A 12,775-nucleotide genomic window follows, 5' to 3' on the forward strand; every position below is an offset into this window, starting at 1 on the left:
TTGAAAGAGATGGCTATATAATCAAAGCCATTAAGAAATATCTGCGTTTAATTCAAAGCTCCGAATTGGCCCGAACTTGAGGACTAGAGATACCTTGTGGAGAACCTATGGATAAAGAAAAAATATAGTAAGAGTAAATAAAAGAGCGAAATTTCGAAGATACAAAAAACTCAGAAAAAAATATTTAGATGTGAGTTTAATTTATTTTTATGACCATTAAAAAATACACAAATTCTGTATCGTACCGGCCGAATACACATAGAATTTACCCTGTGCCCGGCCCATTTTTGTGAAATTTCATGCTTTGTGAATGGTTTCTGAAAAGTGTCATAATTATAAAAATACTGAATTAAATCAATTGAAACTTGTTTATTTATTTCAAACAATTTCATAAGTCATTTTTGTTTGATAGTTATACAGCCAACATTGGCCTTTATGGAAAGCCACATTGCAATGTTCACACATATACAGGGTCTCACTCCTTTTTTTGTGCTTTGTATCCCGGAGCCGCGTAAACACGTGATTATAATAATCACGCGTTGTGTCCCGGTCCCGTGTTTTTTTACGTGGTTTACCAGCAGCGAAAAAGTACTAATAAAACTAAAACTAAATGTCAATAAAATGCACTTTTTTAGACAGCTGGCAAACGCGATGGACACGTTAAAACACGGGTGATAACTATAAATTTTTAAACTATAACTTAACATAAGCTAGCGCGTTCAGAAATAAAATCTATAGGAGGTTGATTTAAAAAAAAATAGTTTTAAATTTTAACCAAATGTGCTATCTTTTTTAAGAATTTGGTGTTGGATTAGAGGGAGCTGTAAATGAAAAAAAATACAATGGGTTAAGAAAATGTAATATTCATTTACTAAAATACTTTGTTTCATTATTTTGTATTTTACAAATTATTTTTTTAAATGTTGCATTTTACTTATTATGATCTTTTAAAGAAGAAGGGGCAATTTAAATCTGAAAAAAAGTTATTTTTACAGTCGATTACTCTAGAACTTGATTGCGAAGTTTTGTAGATTGTTTTAAGTATATAAATAACAAGATTTATTGTTTATTAATAAGTGTGTGTAAATATTTTTTCCGATATAATTTTTACTGTGCATTTTAATTACACTGTATTAATTATTTTTATAATCAACACAAAATATTAAAGAAAAAACATGCTTGTTTAAAAATAAGTAAATATATGACATTTTCTTAAGTGATTTTTAAAAACATTAAATATAACATCAAGATTTTTAAAATCAGTATTCTGTATTTATAAAAAATGTTTTTGTGTAAGTTTTGCGAAAGCGCCATCACTACATAATCGACCGATTCATTATTTGATTTAATGAAATACCTACATATTTATAAACCAGTGTTTTTAATCCATAACTTAATACTCGTACATATTATTATATTTTTACTATTAAGAATCGCAGCGAAATTCAGACGAACGCAGAAGCATCCTGTGTATATTTCATTACTATATCATTAGCAACTAACAAAGCAATAGTTGTATATGTCACGAGCTTATGCGCATCTGAGCGCGAGAAAAATAGATATTATTTTCATAATGCGTATGCCGTGCGATGTCATACCATGGGCTTATTCACGGATACTACACAATGCGTATGTGTAAGTATAGCGCACGCGCCAGCTTACAAAAATCCACCAGTACCTTAAGTTGTACGGAGTATATTTTTTCTAAAAATAAAACGCCACGACTGAAATCGATTCGATATTTTCTAATGATTACAATCTTATTTTAATCCAACTTGTTAGAGCTGTCAGAACCAATTCAGCACTAGAACGAACGAGAAGAGAGATCACTATTATACCTATTCAGTATTATATATACACGTGTTTCATTCACATTATTAAGACAGGTTGACTTCGTCAAATTGAACGTGTACGAAGTGGCTCCATCCAAAAATAATATAACAAGCCTTCATGCCAAATCGAGATGAGTATCTAAAGCCACAGGTAGAAATTCACTCATTTAACATTTCATTCACATCGTACGATATGAAATCAAAAGTGACGTGGCTTTAGTTCAAAAATAAAGAGCTCGTATTGAATTTTGCAATTTAGATGATCAAATTCACAAGCTGCCACCCCAATGCAGCGGTGAAACATCTTAAAAATATAAGTTCTGTAGCTCAATCACAAATAACTATCCACGTGCTTAAAAACATGCTAAGCATTTGACCGATCGCAATGAACAATAATGAACATGCTTAAGTTATCGCAGTCATAAGTCAACGCGTGTGTGATCTCTAAGTCAACGCTCGTGTCGGTTTGTTTTTTGTTTCCCTCGTAAATAAATACAGCAGGCAAAAAATCGGCGTTTAATATAAAAAATAATACAATATATTGCATTTGCAAAATAGTAAGGAGTATCTAATACAAAACAGTGAAAATTAAATTACAATTACTATGTCGACTGCTTTTCTTGACATTTAGCTTGCCAACCGCCGGCTAAATGCAATGAGTAGCGTGATAACTTTATCAATTTAATTATTAAAAAACACAAATTTATCCCCTAAATTGAGAGAAAATAGTATCTGAAGTAAATATGTTGATATAAGGAAAGTTTTTAAGCAACATAATACACGTGTTGGGACAATAAATGCCAAAAATCAATGTATACCATGGGAAAATATTCGGAATCAATTATCTGTGAAAACTAACTCCTTTAACACCTTTGATGCTCCTACTGCTGCAACCAAACATACTGCAATTCACCATGGTCGATTTTTATTTATTATAACGTAAATATCCAAGTTATTTACAAAGAAAGCCAAGCACAGCTACAAAAGCATCCGATCGAACCGTTATTTTTATGTTGTCAAATAAAACAAAATGGCCACCAATTGGTTGCTAACCAACAAACCAACATCGCTTGCGTTATATGAAACATAGTGATAGGACTTTTCTCTAGGTTACGCATTATTACTCTGAGAGCGGGATTGTGTCATTCGGCCAAATGAGTTTTGAAATATCTGTTCCACTACAGTATAAACAGCATATTATACAGAGAGAAATTAAATATATGTGTAGTGAGTTTTCTACGTGTATTCTCATATTATGTAAAAAAAGGTATAGTCATAAATTTTAATTGATAAATACAAAATAAACGTTTAATATTTTGTAAAATACAAAAATGAATAGATAAATCTTAAGGACAAAATTTCCAAAACAGTCTTCATTGAAAAAAAATGAACCCATTTTGACGGAAACGTACTTCTAATAAACTATTTAAATACTTACTTATAAGAATTAATTTTAAACAAGGTTTATTTTATGTAACTGGCAAAACTAAATATTTATTTATTTATTTAACACTATATATACATATACAATATATATACATATAAGGGCGGGCATATTGCCTTAAGGCAATTTCTTCCTACCTACCCAAACCGTTCAGTTTAAGTAAATTACAAGTACATGGACAAATTGAATCTTACAATTTTATACAAAAATTAAAAACAAAGATTAATAAAATAAAAAAATTAACACTATACTACGAATATAAAAAAATAGCACTATACTATGAAGAGAGGAGAGGGGATGGGAAGGAAAAAAGAAGGATAAAGGAACAATTTAAATATTTAGATAGTGACATTCCAATCTTGACTTAAATGTAATACTCTAACATTAGTAGGTAGATTATTCCACAATCGAGCGGCTACTACTGTGAAAGAAGAGGCAAGAAAATTTGAGCGATGACAGGGTATTAAAAGGGTTGTCTCGTTACTAGAACGAAGAGATACATAGTCCGTGTTGTGAAAGAGGTTGGAAGAGACCTCTCAGATAAACAGGCGAAGTGGGATTATTTAAAATATTGTGAAGAAGTGATAGAATGTGAATGTTTCTTCTATGCCTGATACTGAGCCAGTGTAGTTGCGTGCGATACTCGGTTATATGGTCAAATTTGCGAAGATCAAAGATATAACGTATACAAATATTCTGCAACAGTTTTAACTTATCAAGTAATTCAGAGTAAGCATCTGGATAGCATACATCCGCATAGTCAAAGAGTGGAAGTAATTAATAATCAAATTAATGCTTAAAAAAAACAAAAATTATGACCAATAAATATTTTTGAATGAAATGTTTTTCATTTACAAAATAATAAATAGATATTACTCAAATGAGTTGACTAAAACATAAAATTATAATGGACTCAGTATTGATGTAGACATTTTTAACTGCACTTTGCATTTGTACAGAAAATTTCTTCATGGGGTCGATTATTTGGGATAGTTGCTGAATGTGCATCTTGAGTAGTTTATGCTATGTATATGTGCCGCATGTAATGTATATGTTTGTGTATGTTTTATATGTGCGTTCATGTGTGTGCGTGGATGGCTCGGAGTGTACATTCGGTAGTTTCATTTATTTTAATTTATTATCTCCATGGAAAACGCAAATGTCAACAATTATTCTTTTCTCACTTGAAATTCTTATTTACTTTTTATTTTTTTGTTAAATTTAATGTTTATATCGTTTGCATAATTTATGAAAACTTAATTGGTCTTTTTATGTTAAAAAAATATTGTTTTTAATACTTATTATGTATGACTGTATGTTTTCTGATTAAAAATAAAATAAAATAATAAAAATAAAACATAATTCTAATCAATGTTAATATGAATATCTAACAAGAAATAAAAATAAATGAATACCGCTATTTCGTAAAAATGCAAAATCACAAAACTTGTTGATGTACATTTATATGAAGATATACCTACCGGCAGAAATAAGAGAAGAAAAAGCATAATTTTCTTTAAATATATGTTTAAAACACAGGTGTGTAGCAAATAAGTTAGTTCTTTAAAAAAATCTAGAGTATTGTGTGCAGCGTACTGATATTGATAAATAATTAACACATGGTTTAATAGTGGGTAGATTTAAGTTAGTATCTGGACATTAATCAATAATGGTACTAGCTTAAGATTAAATAAGTAAATAAATTTAAACGCTTGGTATTAGCTAATAATAACCGCAATATAAATATTTTCGTGAGTAATCACCAGACAACAAATATGTATTTCTATTTTGAAGGAATTCATGAATCAAAATATTTATAGACTTCTCGACTGATGAATAACACACAAACAAGTCACATGCAGGAAAATTGGAAATCCCACCAATTATATGTGTGTTGTAAGTGTCCATGTATTTCTGTTAAATTAAGAAAAAAGTAATGGCACATCGCCATGACGCACGATGTATATTCGTTTGTTTTTGTATTTTTTAATGAATTTTTACCAATAACATCAGTCGAGACAAGAGATGCAAGGCGGTAAAATTACCGCGGTATTTTACGGGATTTTACCAGATTTTGGTAAAATACGGTATTTTTGGGTAATTTCGGTAATTTTCGGTAAAAAATGAATACGACATACTAATTTTCATTTTTCGAAAATATCGCGGCATGAGCGGTGGTCGTTCAAGGTCACAAACTTAGACAGACAGACCATCACGCCGTTTCCCCGTAGGGGTAGGCAGAGAGGATAGAACGCCATAACACTCTATCTTGGTATACAGACCTCGCTTCCTCTACATTCATACATCTTCTCATGCACGCACGCCGATTATTCCTACTTTTGACATGTCCATCTTCAAATATTTGATGCACTTGATCGCGCCATGTCTTTCTCGGTCTTCCTCGTTTTCTGCATCCATCAACATTTGCATCGTAGATCCTTTTAGCCGTTCTTTCGCAGAATAATAATAGTATTTGGCTGATTTCCAACCTCTCCTTTTGCCCAGTCTGTTTTTTGGTTGGCTGGAAGATATTGCTTAAAGCAATAAGTCCGCCAAAGTACTTATTATATTGTACTTACAATTTTAAATAAGTCAAATAAATAAATATGCAACAAATAAAAATAACGCGTTTATTATTCACATTTTCGCAGAGAATAAATTTCATGATAACTGATAGGGGATGTAGAAAATGGAAAAAGTTTCCAGAAGATAGGTTTTAGATATTTGAGTTTGTCCGAATGTTCGTAGACAAAAGACTGGATTTCACCCCCTCGGGTGTCATTAAGATAAACAAATTACAACAGGGACGGAGAATACCTCAAATAAGGGAATATGGAAGTCTAGGCATTTACAGGGCTTATGACCTGTCATTGGCTGGTTTAAGTGGCCACTTTACCCACTGTGTAACATTCACCATTTTGCCTATGTTTGAACATCCATATTTATTCACGTACCCCAAAACTAAACCAATTAGTTTTGTTTTTAATAAAGAGTATCAGAATGAAACTTTATGAGACAGTTTTTCAAATTTATTTTTCATATTTGTATACCTTGCGTCTGAAGACGGCAGATAAAACTAGGCGCTTTTAGGGTTTTCGCATGGTTCTAGCTTCTGATCATCGTTCTAATAGTGCCATAATCCAGGTAGAAAATACAGGAAAACGTTTGTAAGAAAGAGAAAAACAAGCCCGCGTTTTATCTTAATGATATTATAGTGACGATTTTTACGCTTAAAAATAATTTATTATTAATAACACATTCAGTATTTGTGTACTATTTTACAATTTAAAGGACTTAAATTCTTATTTTATCCCTTAAAATGTAATAAACATATTTCAACAGACATGAAGAACATTTTAAAGAAGGTAATATAGAAGTCTAGGCATCTACTGCATTAAGTGGCCACTTTACACACTGTGTAACATTCACCATTCTGCCCGTATTTATACATTTATATTCCTTCAATTCTTTCATTTGTTGGTGTTTGTAGAGTTAAAGAGCTGAAACCTTTATTTATGCGGGTGAGATTTATCTAATTGAATTATTTCACCTTCATACTAGGCAACGCCTGAAAATATTATTTATCAATTTATATACTTTTACATAGAACAGGTGAATTTATCAAAAATATTTTGAGTTTATCCAATTTTTTGTAGACAAGGACTGGATTCAACTCCCTGTGGAGCTGTTAATATTAACAGATTAAATCATGTTTGAACATCCATATTTATTAAATACTTCCGTTTGTTGATTTTAGTGAAATTAAAGAAGTGAAACCTTTATTGTTGTGAAGAGATTCATCTGACTGAATTATTTCACATACTAAGCAACGCCTGAGAACAATTTTTTCAATTCTGAGAACAAAATACTGGTCCAAGAAGAAGTTTAAAATTTTTGAGAATTGAATGAATATGGATGTTCAAACATAGGCAAAATGGTGAATGTTACACAGTGTGTAAAGTGGCCACTTAGACCGGCCAATGACAGGTCATAAGCCCTGTAAATGCCTAGACTTCCATATTCCCTTATTTAAGGTATTCTCCAACCCTGTTGTAATTTGTGAAAAGGTTTTAGAGGTATACTAAATATTCAGAGGAGAGGAACTGATTTTTGTTACGGGAAAATAAAAAAATGAGTTACGGCCGTTTGGGAGATTTGGCTGCACTTACAATGTGACATTATGAGAATTGATAACTCTTCCGGTATCCCAATAACGTTATACGAGTTATTACGAGTGCAATTGTGTATTAACAGCTCATAGCCGTGGATCAAGTTATATAAGTTCCCGGCCAAGATATTTCCTTGGAAATCGCACTTGGCAGAGATGATATCATACCAGAGAAGCAAGTGATAACAAGACGTATGAGATTTTGACATAAACAATGTCTATTTATACCGTCGTCTGTGATCGACTTTGTGGATTCTCCTCCAGAATTAAAGAGTTTAATTGTATCTAATAAAAGTTCAAGCTTGTATTCGCCAACAAATGAAATTTCGGGATTTCAAAAGTATTTTCTCTAGTTAAATTTTGGCACCCGACATGGTTGAAATGAAATATTGATTTATAAATGTGTTTTACACTAGAATATTCATTAGCGCCAGAAACGTAAGACTGGTCATCTTGACTTCGTCGGTGTAACAATGCAGTGTCCTATGCTTCATTAGGAGCAGCAAAAAAAGTGTTAAACTGAGGAAACGTTTGAAGAAATTAAAAATGTAAAAAACGGTTATAATTGGGGATTATTTATATTGACGTATAATTTAATTAAAAATATTTTGTATTTTTCAATCAATACCACAATGTGTTTTTTTTATTCTATAAAAAATAATTTTATGTAAAAACACGAAAATAAAATTTTTAATAAGCATAAAATTCATACAATGATTTTTTCCCTAAATATTGGGAAATTTTGTTTATATGGTTTCACTATTATGGCACCACAAAATTTCAACTGTCATTTACATCGCAGCAAAACTGTTTCACACTTTTATGATAACTGTTTAAATCACTAATAATATGCTTATTGGAAAATCTTGTCTGCAAATGTGATATTTAAGCTCAATTTTTCATATGGATTCTGCGCGTTCGAAATCGGAAAGAAGCCGCCAAGACATATTCTCGTGTAATTCCATTAAATTTCTGACATAATAAATAATTTATTTTCTGCATTTGATTTTGAGCGCGTATATGCACGATATTATGAACATTTTTATTGCGTATAACGTTTATTGCACATAAAGCCGGGTCGAAAAGTGCGATTATTCGATTATGGAGTTCCGACCGGGCTCAAAACTTGCGTATTGGCATGTTTATTAACGGAAAAATACAATAAAGATAGATTGGACAAAACGTATTTTTTTTCCGAAGGAATGCGACGTTTTTCCGGAATAAAAAGTAGCCAGGTCACTTTCCGGCCCTCTATTTTGTAGATTAACAAAAATAATTTTGTATTTTATTATTTGAGAGTGAGATGTTTTTTCGGGATGAAATGTAGGTTATAACATTACTTAACGTTCTGGCTATCCCCATGCGAAAAATCGCGTTGATCGGTAGCGTTATTGCGATGTGAAAGAAACGCAAACCAACAGACAAACACAATTTCGCATTAGACGTTAGTGATATGAATACCAGAAACTTAAAAGGCTCTATGTGCCATGGACAAAAAAGGAAAGCAGACGGGAAATTAAAAATACACATAATAATTCAAAGAAAACATTATTTTATTTTTATGCCAAATCAACAAAAGAGCATATTTTAATGTAGTTTAGTAAAAAATATATAAAAAAGACATATTAAACTAAGTATAAAATCAAAAAAACAAATAATTTAAAAGAAAGTCTCATGTACCGTTGTTAGTTTCTTTTAAAAGGGCCAAAGTGCCCTGCTCTCTAAAGCAATAAAGGTGTTAGTGCCTTAGTGAGAATAAAGAAATAGGTACATCCACTGTTTCATCTATCTATAATAGTGATGTGACGACGATGAAAATTCCCATGGTATTTATAATTCAGTATAATTACTATTTAGCACCCAACATCGTGTATATCTAAAATTCTATTATAAAACTGTTTATGTTCTTCCGTGTGCAAGTAAGGTATTAGATTTTTGAGATCTTTTTTCTTATCTTCTGTTATTTTGCTCTTGCAATTCAGCATGGGTAAGAAATAATTATCTAAATCCGATAACTTTTTGTTCTTCTTCAATAATCTTACAATTTTCCAGGGCTCCATAGAGTTGTGGGTCTCTTTCATTTTGACAACGAAAGGATTATCACTTACGAATTTCAAGCGATGAGCCTTCGATATCTGCATTGTGGTAGTATTCAAAAATGTTTCGGCAGCCAATTTAAAATCCATGAAATCATGTGATGTCATTGAAATAACATTAAAAGGCTGCTTGTCACGAGTATTTTTCATCATATCAACAAGATCTGCAGGAACAATGGAATGTGTTACTCGTTTCCTTTTTTCGATTAAAGCAAAGTCCCTGTCGCAGCTAAGGAATGAATGCCCGCTCATTAAAAATTTATGCTCTATCGATGTAAAAACTTTTTTATACACAAGATATGCCCATAAAAATATCATCATTTTATTTTTATTTTGTCCACTACAATTGTCACTCCACATGATGAGATTCTCCTTTCTTATAAAATTATTAGAAAACATTTTGTAAATGCAGGATGCTATCGCATTTCCCCCTCTTCCTGTAATAGCTTCATGCCACATAAGCATATACCCATCACCGGTATTTTCGATATGCACACCCAAATTGAAATTTGATAATTGTCGCGAATAGTACATGGGCCCATGAGTTAAAGTTGGTGTCAGCAAAACTTGTTGCAAGTCCATGGCGGCAGTGCATATATTACTACTCGGCATCTGTGATTTTTTTATATCAAGTGACATCTGTTTTGTTGCTTTTTCTGCTTTTCGATGGTGTAATTCAAGTTGATTCTTCAGTATTGTTTTATTAGATGGATCGGCATTTATTTTAGCAACATAGAGGTCGCACGTTGCACATGTATCAGTTCGTTTCTGGCCAAATTTTAAATTCGGAAACTCCTTTCCAAAAATTTTAGAGTAGAACTTATATGTGACTTTTGACTCCGGAAAAGATATCTTAAATGCTTTAAACAAACGATGTATATTTAAATCTGGACTTAAGTATTCTTTCTCTGATCTCGCTCGACCATAATGACTTACAAGTCTGGGAAACATATTTACATGTTGTTTAATTTCATCCTCATCTTCGTCTGAATATTTTCGTTTTTTCTTATTGATGTTTCCTCTTGATTCCAAGTAGGTTGTATGTCCTTGTTTCTTTTTATCGAGTAGTACTTGAATCTTTTTTGGAGAAAGGGAAAAAATGTTCATGAACGTTGCTTTGCACACACCGACAACATTTCCCTTGCCATCTGGAAGCATATAATATGCGGTGCATTGTCGCCTACTTAGAGCAGGAGATTCATAGGTTCCATGCCTTCTTCTTTTAATTTCTGTCAAATGGATTAATCCCATCAGAAAAGAAGATTGCTTTTCATTGTTTTTTAACGCATAGAATTCCGTGAACAATGACATCTTTTGTTCGAAAGGTATTTCTTTGCAGTTATAGCTGCATTTGCAGATACACTAAAATAAAAAATGAAGTGAATGAAAGCAACATAGATAATATAGGTACGCAACCGTGGGCGTATCTTAGGGACTTAGGGTCAATATCTATCACTCAGTAGAAACTAAACTAGAGGAACTAAATGTGGTGGAGTGTAATAATGATATAGTAATTTCTCCCGGTTGCAATCATTAGGGCGTAACTTATTTTCTGATATGCCGTTAACATAGTTATTTACACATTAATAATAATATTTACGAAAATATCCATGAAAATATAATTATTAAGGTTTAATTATCTTTAAACGAATTTATAATAAAAAATATATTTTTAAATTCTTTTTTTTGCTCTCCTAAAAACAAGTAAATATAAAGTTTCACCCAAATACCTCTGACCGGGAGATTTAAAAAATTGAATTCAATACAAATACTCCATTTAAACTATGTCATGGTTGGCAGAAAATTACAGGTTGGCACATCCCTAGCGCATGATGAGTGACATTTTATCTAGTAGAGACAACCGGTGAAGATTTAAAACAATGTACAAACCTCTTGATTTGGGGGTCGTTTTGCAGGAATCAACTTTCTATTGGATGTAAAATATTCTTGTCCAGAATCTTTTAGCTTCTTTCGGGCCACTTGGGCACTTTTTTCCCCCTTTTTACGTCTTTTAACGCCACCACTATTCACAGAGACCGGTTCATTGTCAACCATTTTGATACAAATAGCATATGACTGGCGATGGCACTTAACACCTTTTAAAGGAAAACAGATGTTGGTACTTACAACCAACGCCATCTTTAGAATTTTTTATAAAATATTATTTGTACTACAATGGCATTTATACCCTTCTGTAGGACATTGGCCTTGGCACATACTATCCATTTCTTAAATAAAATCATTTTCGTTATTTATGGCACTTACACCCTTTTAAGTTTCTGGTATTCATATATAGATATATAATCAAAAAATGGCCTGAAAACATTAATAAATAATACTAAACGATAACAATACGTCTAGAATAAAAAAAACTGCCTGTAACAAAAAGAATTTCTGCCAAGACATCATTTGACACGGATAAGTTGAGATAAGAAAGATAACTTGGATATTTATTTGCTTCAAAAAAACCTGCTGTTCAGAATCCGTCAGGAAAATACAAAGCATTTACTTCAGAAATAATAAGAAATTACGCTGTTTTTCTAGAAAATCGTACCACGTGCAGGTATGCCAAGAGGCATGGAATTATAGGAGTTGGCGTCAAGAGGAAAAAAATATCATATTAGCATTTTTCAGTGGTGCTACAATTAAATTACCATGCAAGATAATCGAACAATAATTTGTACATATATTACTACTGAATACAAAGTACACAATTTTAAATGAAAATAAACATACATTGGTCTTAACCATTTATTGTTTAATAATATTGTGAATGTGCCCAAATGTTTATTACGATTGAAAAGTGGCCGCTTAAACCAGCCAATGACAGACCATAAGAAGCCCCGAAAATGCCTAGATTTCCATATTCTATTGCTAAAAATGTGTTTTTCCTCTGTTGAAATAAGTTTAACTTATCTTTATATAATATATAATTTCTCTGTACGTGTGATGTCACTGTACTCCCCCTAAACGGCTTAACCAATTTACGTGCGGTTTTCAGAGAAATATAGATCTTTGCGCTGTGCGTGTTCGTAGATATTAAAATCTCCAATCGATTATGTTAAAAATAAGTTAGGAGCATAAATGTTTTGTTCATTGATCTACCAGGATTGCATTCGAAGAGAATGCATTTGCAAATTTATTGGATTTTTGGTAACACTTAAATAATATTAAATTCAATACATTTTTAAAAATAGTATTCCTTCATAAGTACACCCCTTTGTTGGTGAGACGA

General features: G+C 31.8%; 1 protein-coding gene and 1 long non-coding RNA gene across 5 annotated transcripts in view; both read right to left on the reverse strand.

Annotated features, from left to right (window-relative positions):
- sqa (spaghetti-squash activator) overlaps window positions 1-12,775 on the reverse strand; it is a 96,206-nt gene that overhangs the window by 39,374 nt on the left and 44,057 nt on the right. The gene's annotated exons all lie outside the window — the stretch shown is intronic.
- Window positions 8,948-11,603, reverse strand: LOC148285041 (uncharacterized). Its single transcript, XR_015823112.1, has 2 exons — window positions 11,431-11,603; window positions 8,948-10,902 (listed from the first exon to the last, which is right to left on the reverse strand). It is a non-coding gene; the product is annotated as an uncharacterized LOC148285041 (long non-coding RNA).

The sequence above is a fragment of the Micrasema longulum genome, unplaced genomic scaffold (genome assembly GCF_059751315.1).
Source record: "Micrasema longulum isolate JH-2025_06_02 unplaced genomic scaffold, ASM5975131v1 h1tg000067l, whole genome shotgun sequence".
In the NCBI taxonomy this organism is placed as follows: Eukaryota; Metazoa; Arthropoda; class Insecta; order Trichoptera; family Brachycentridae; genus Micrasema; species Micrasema longulum.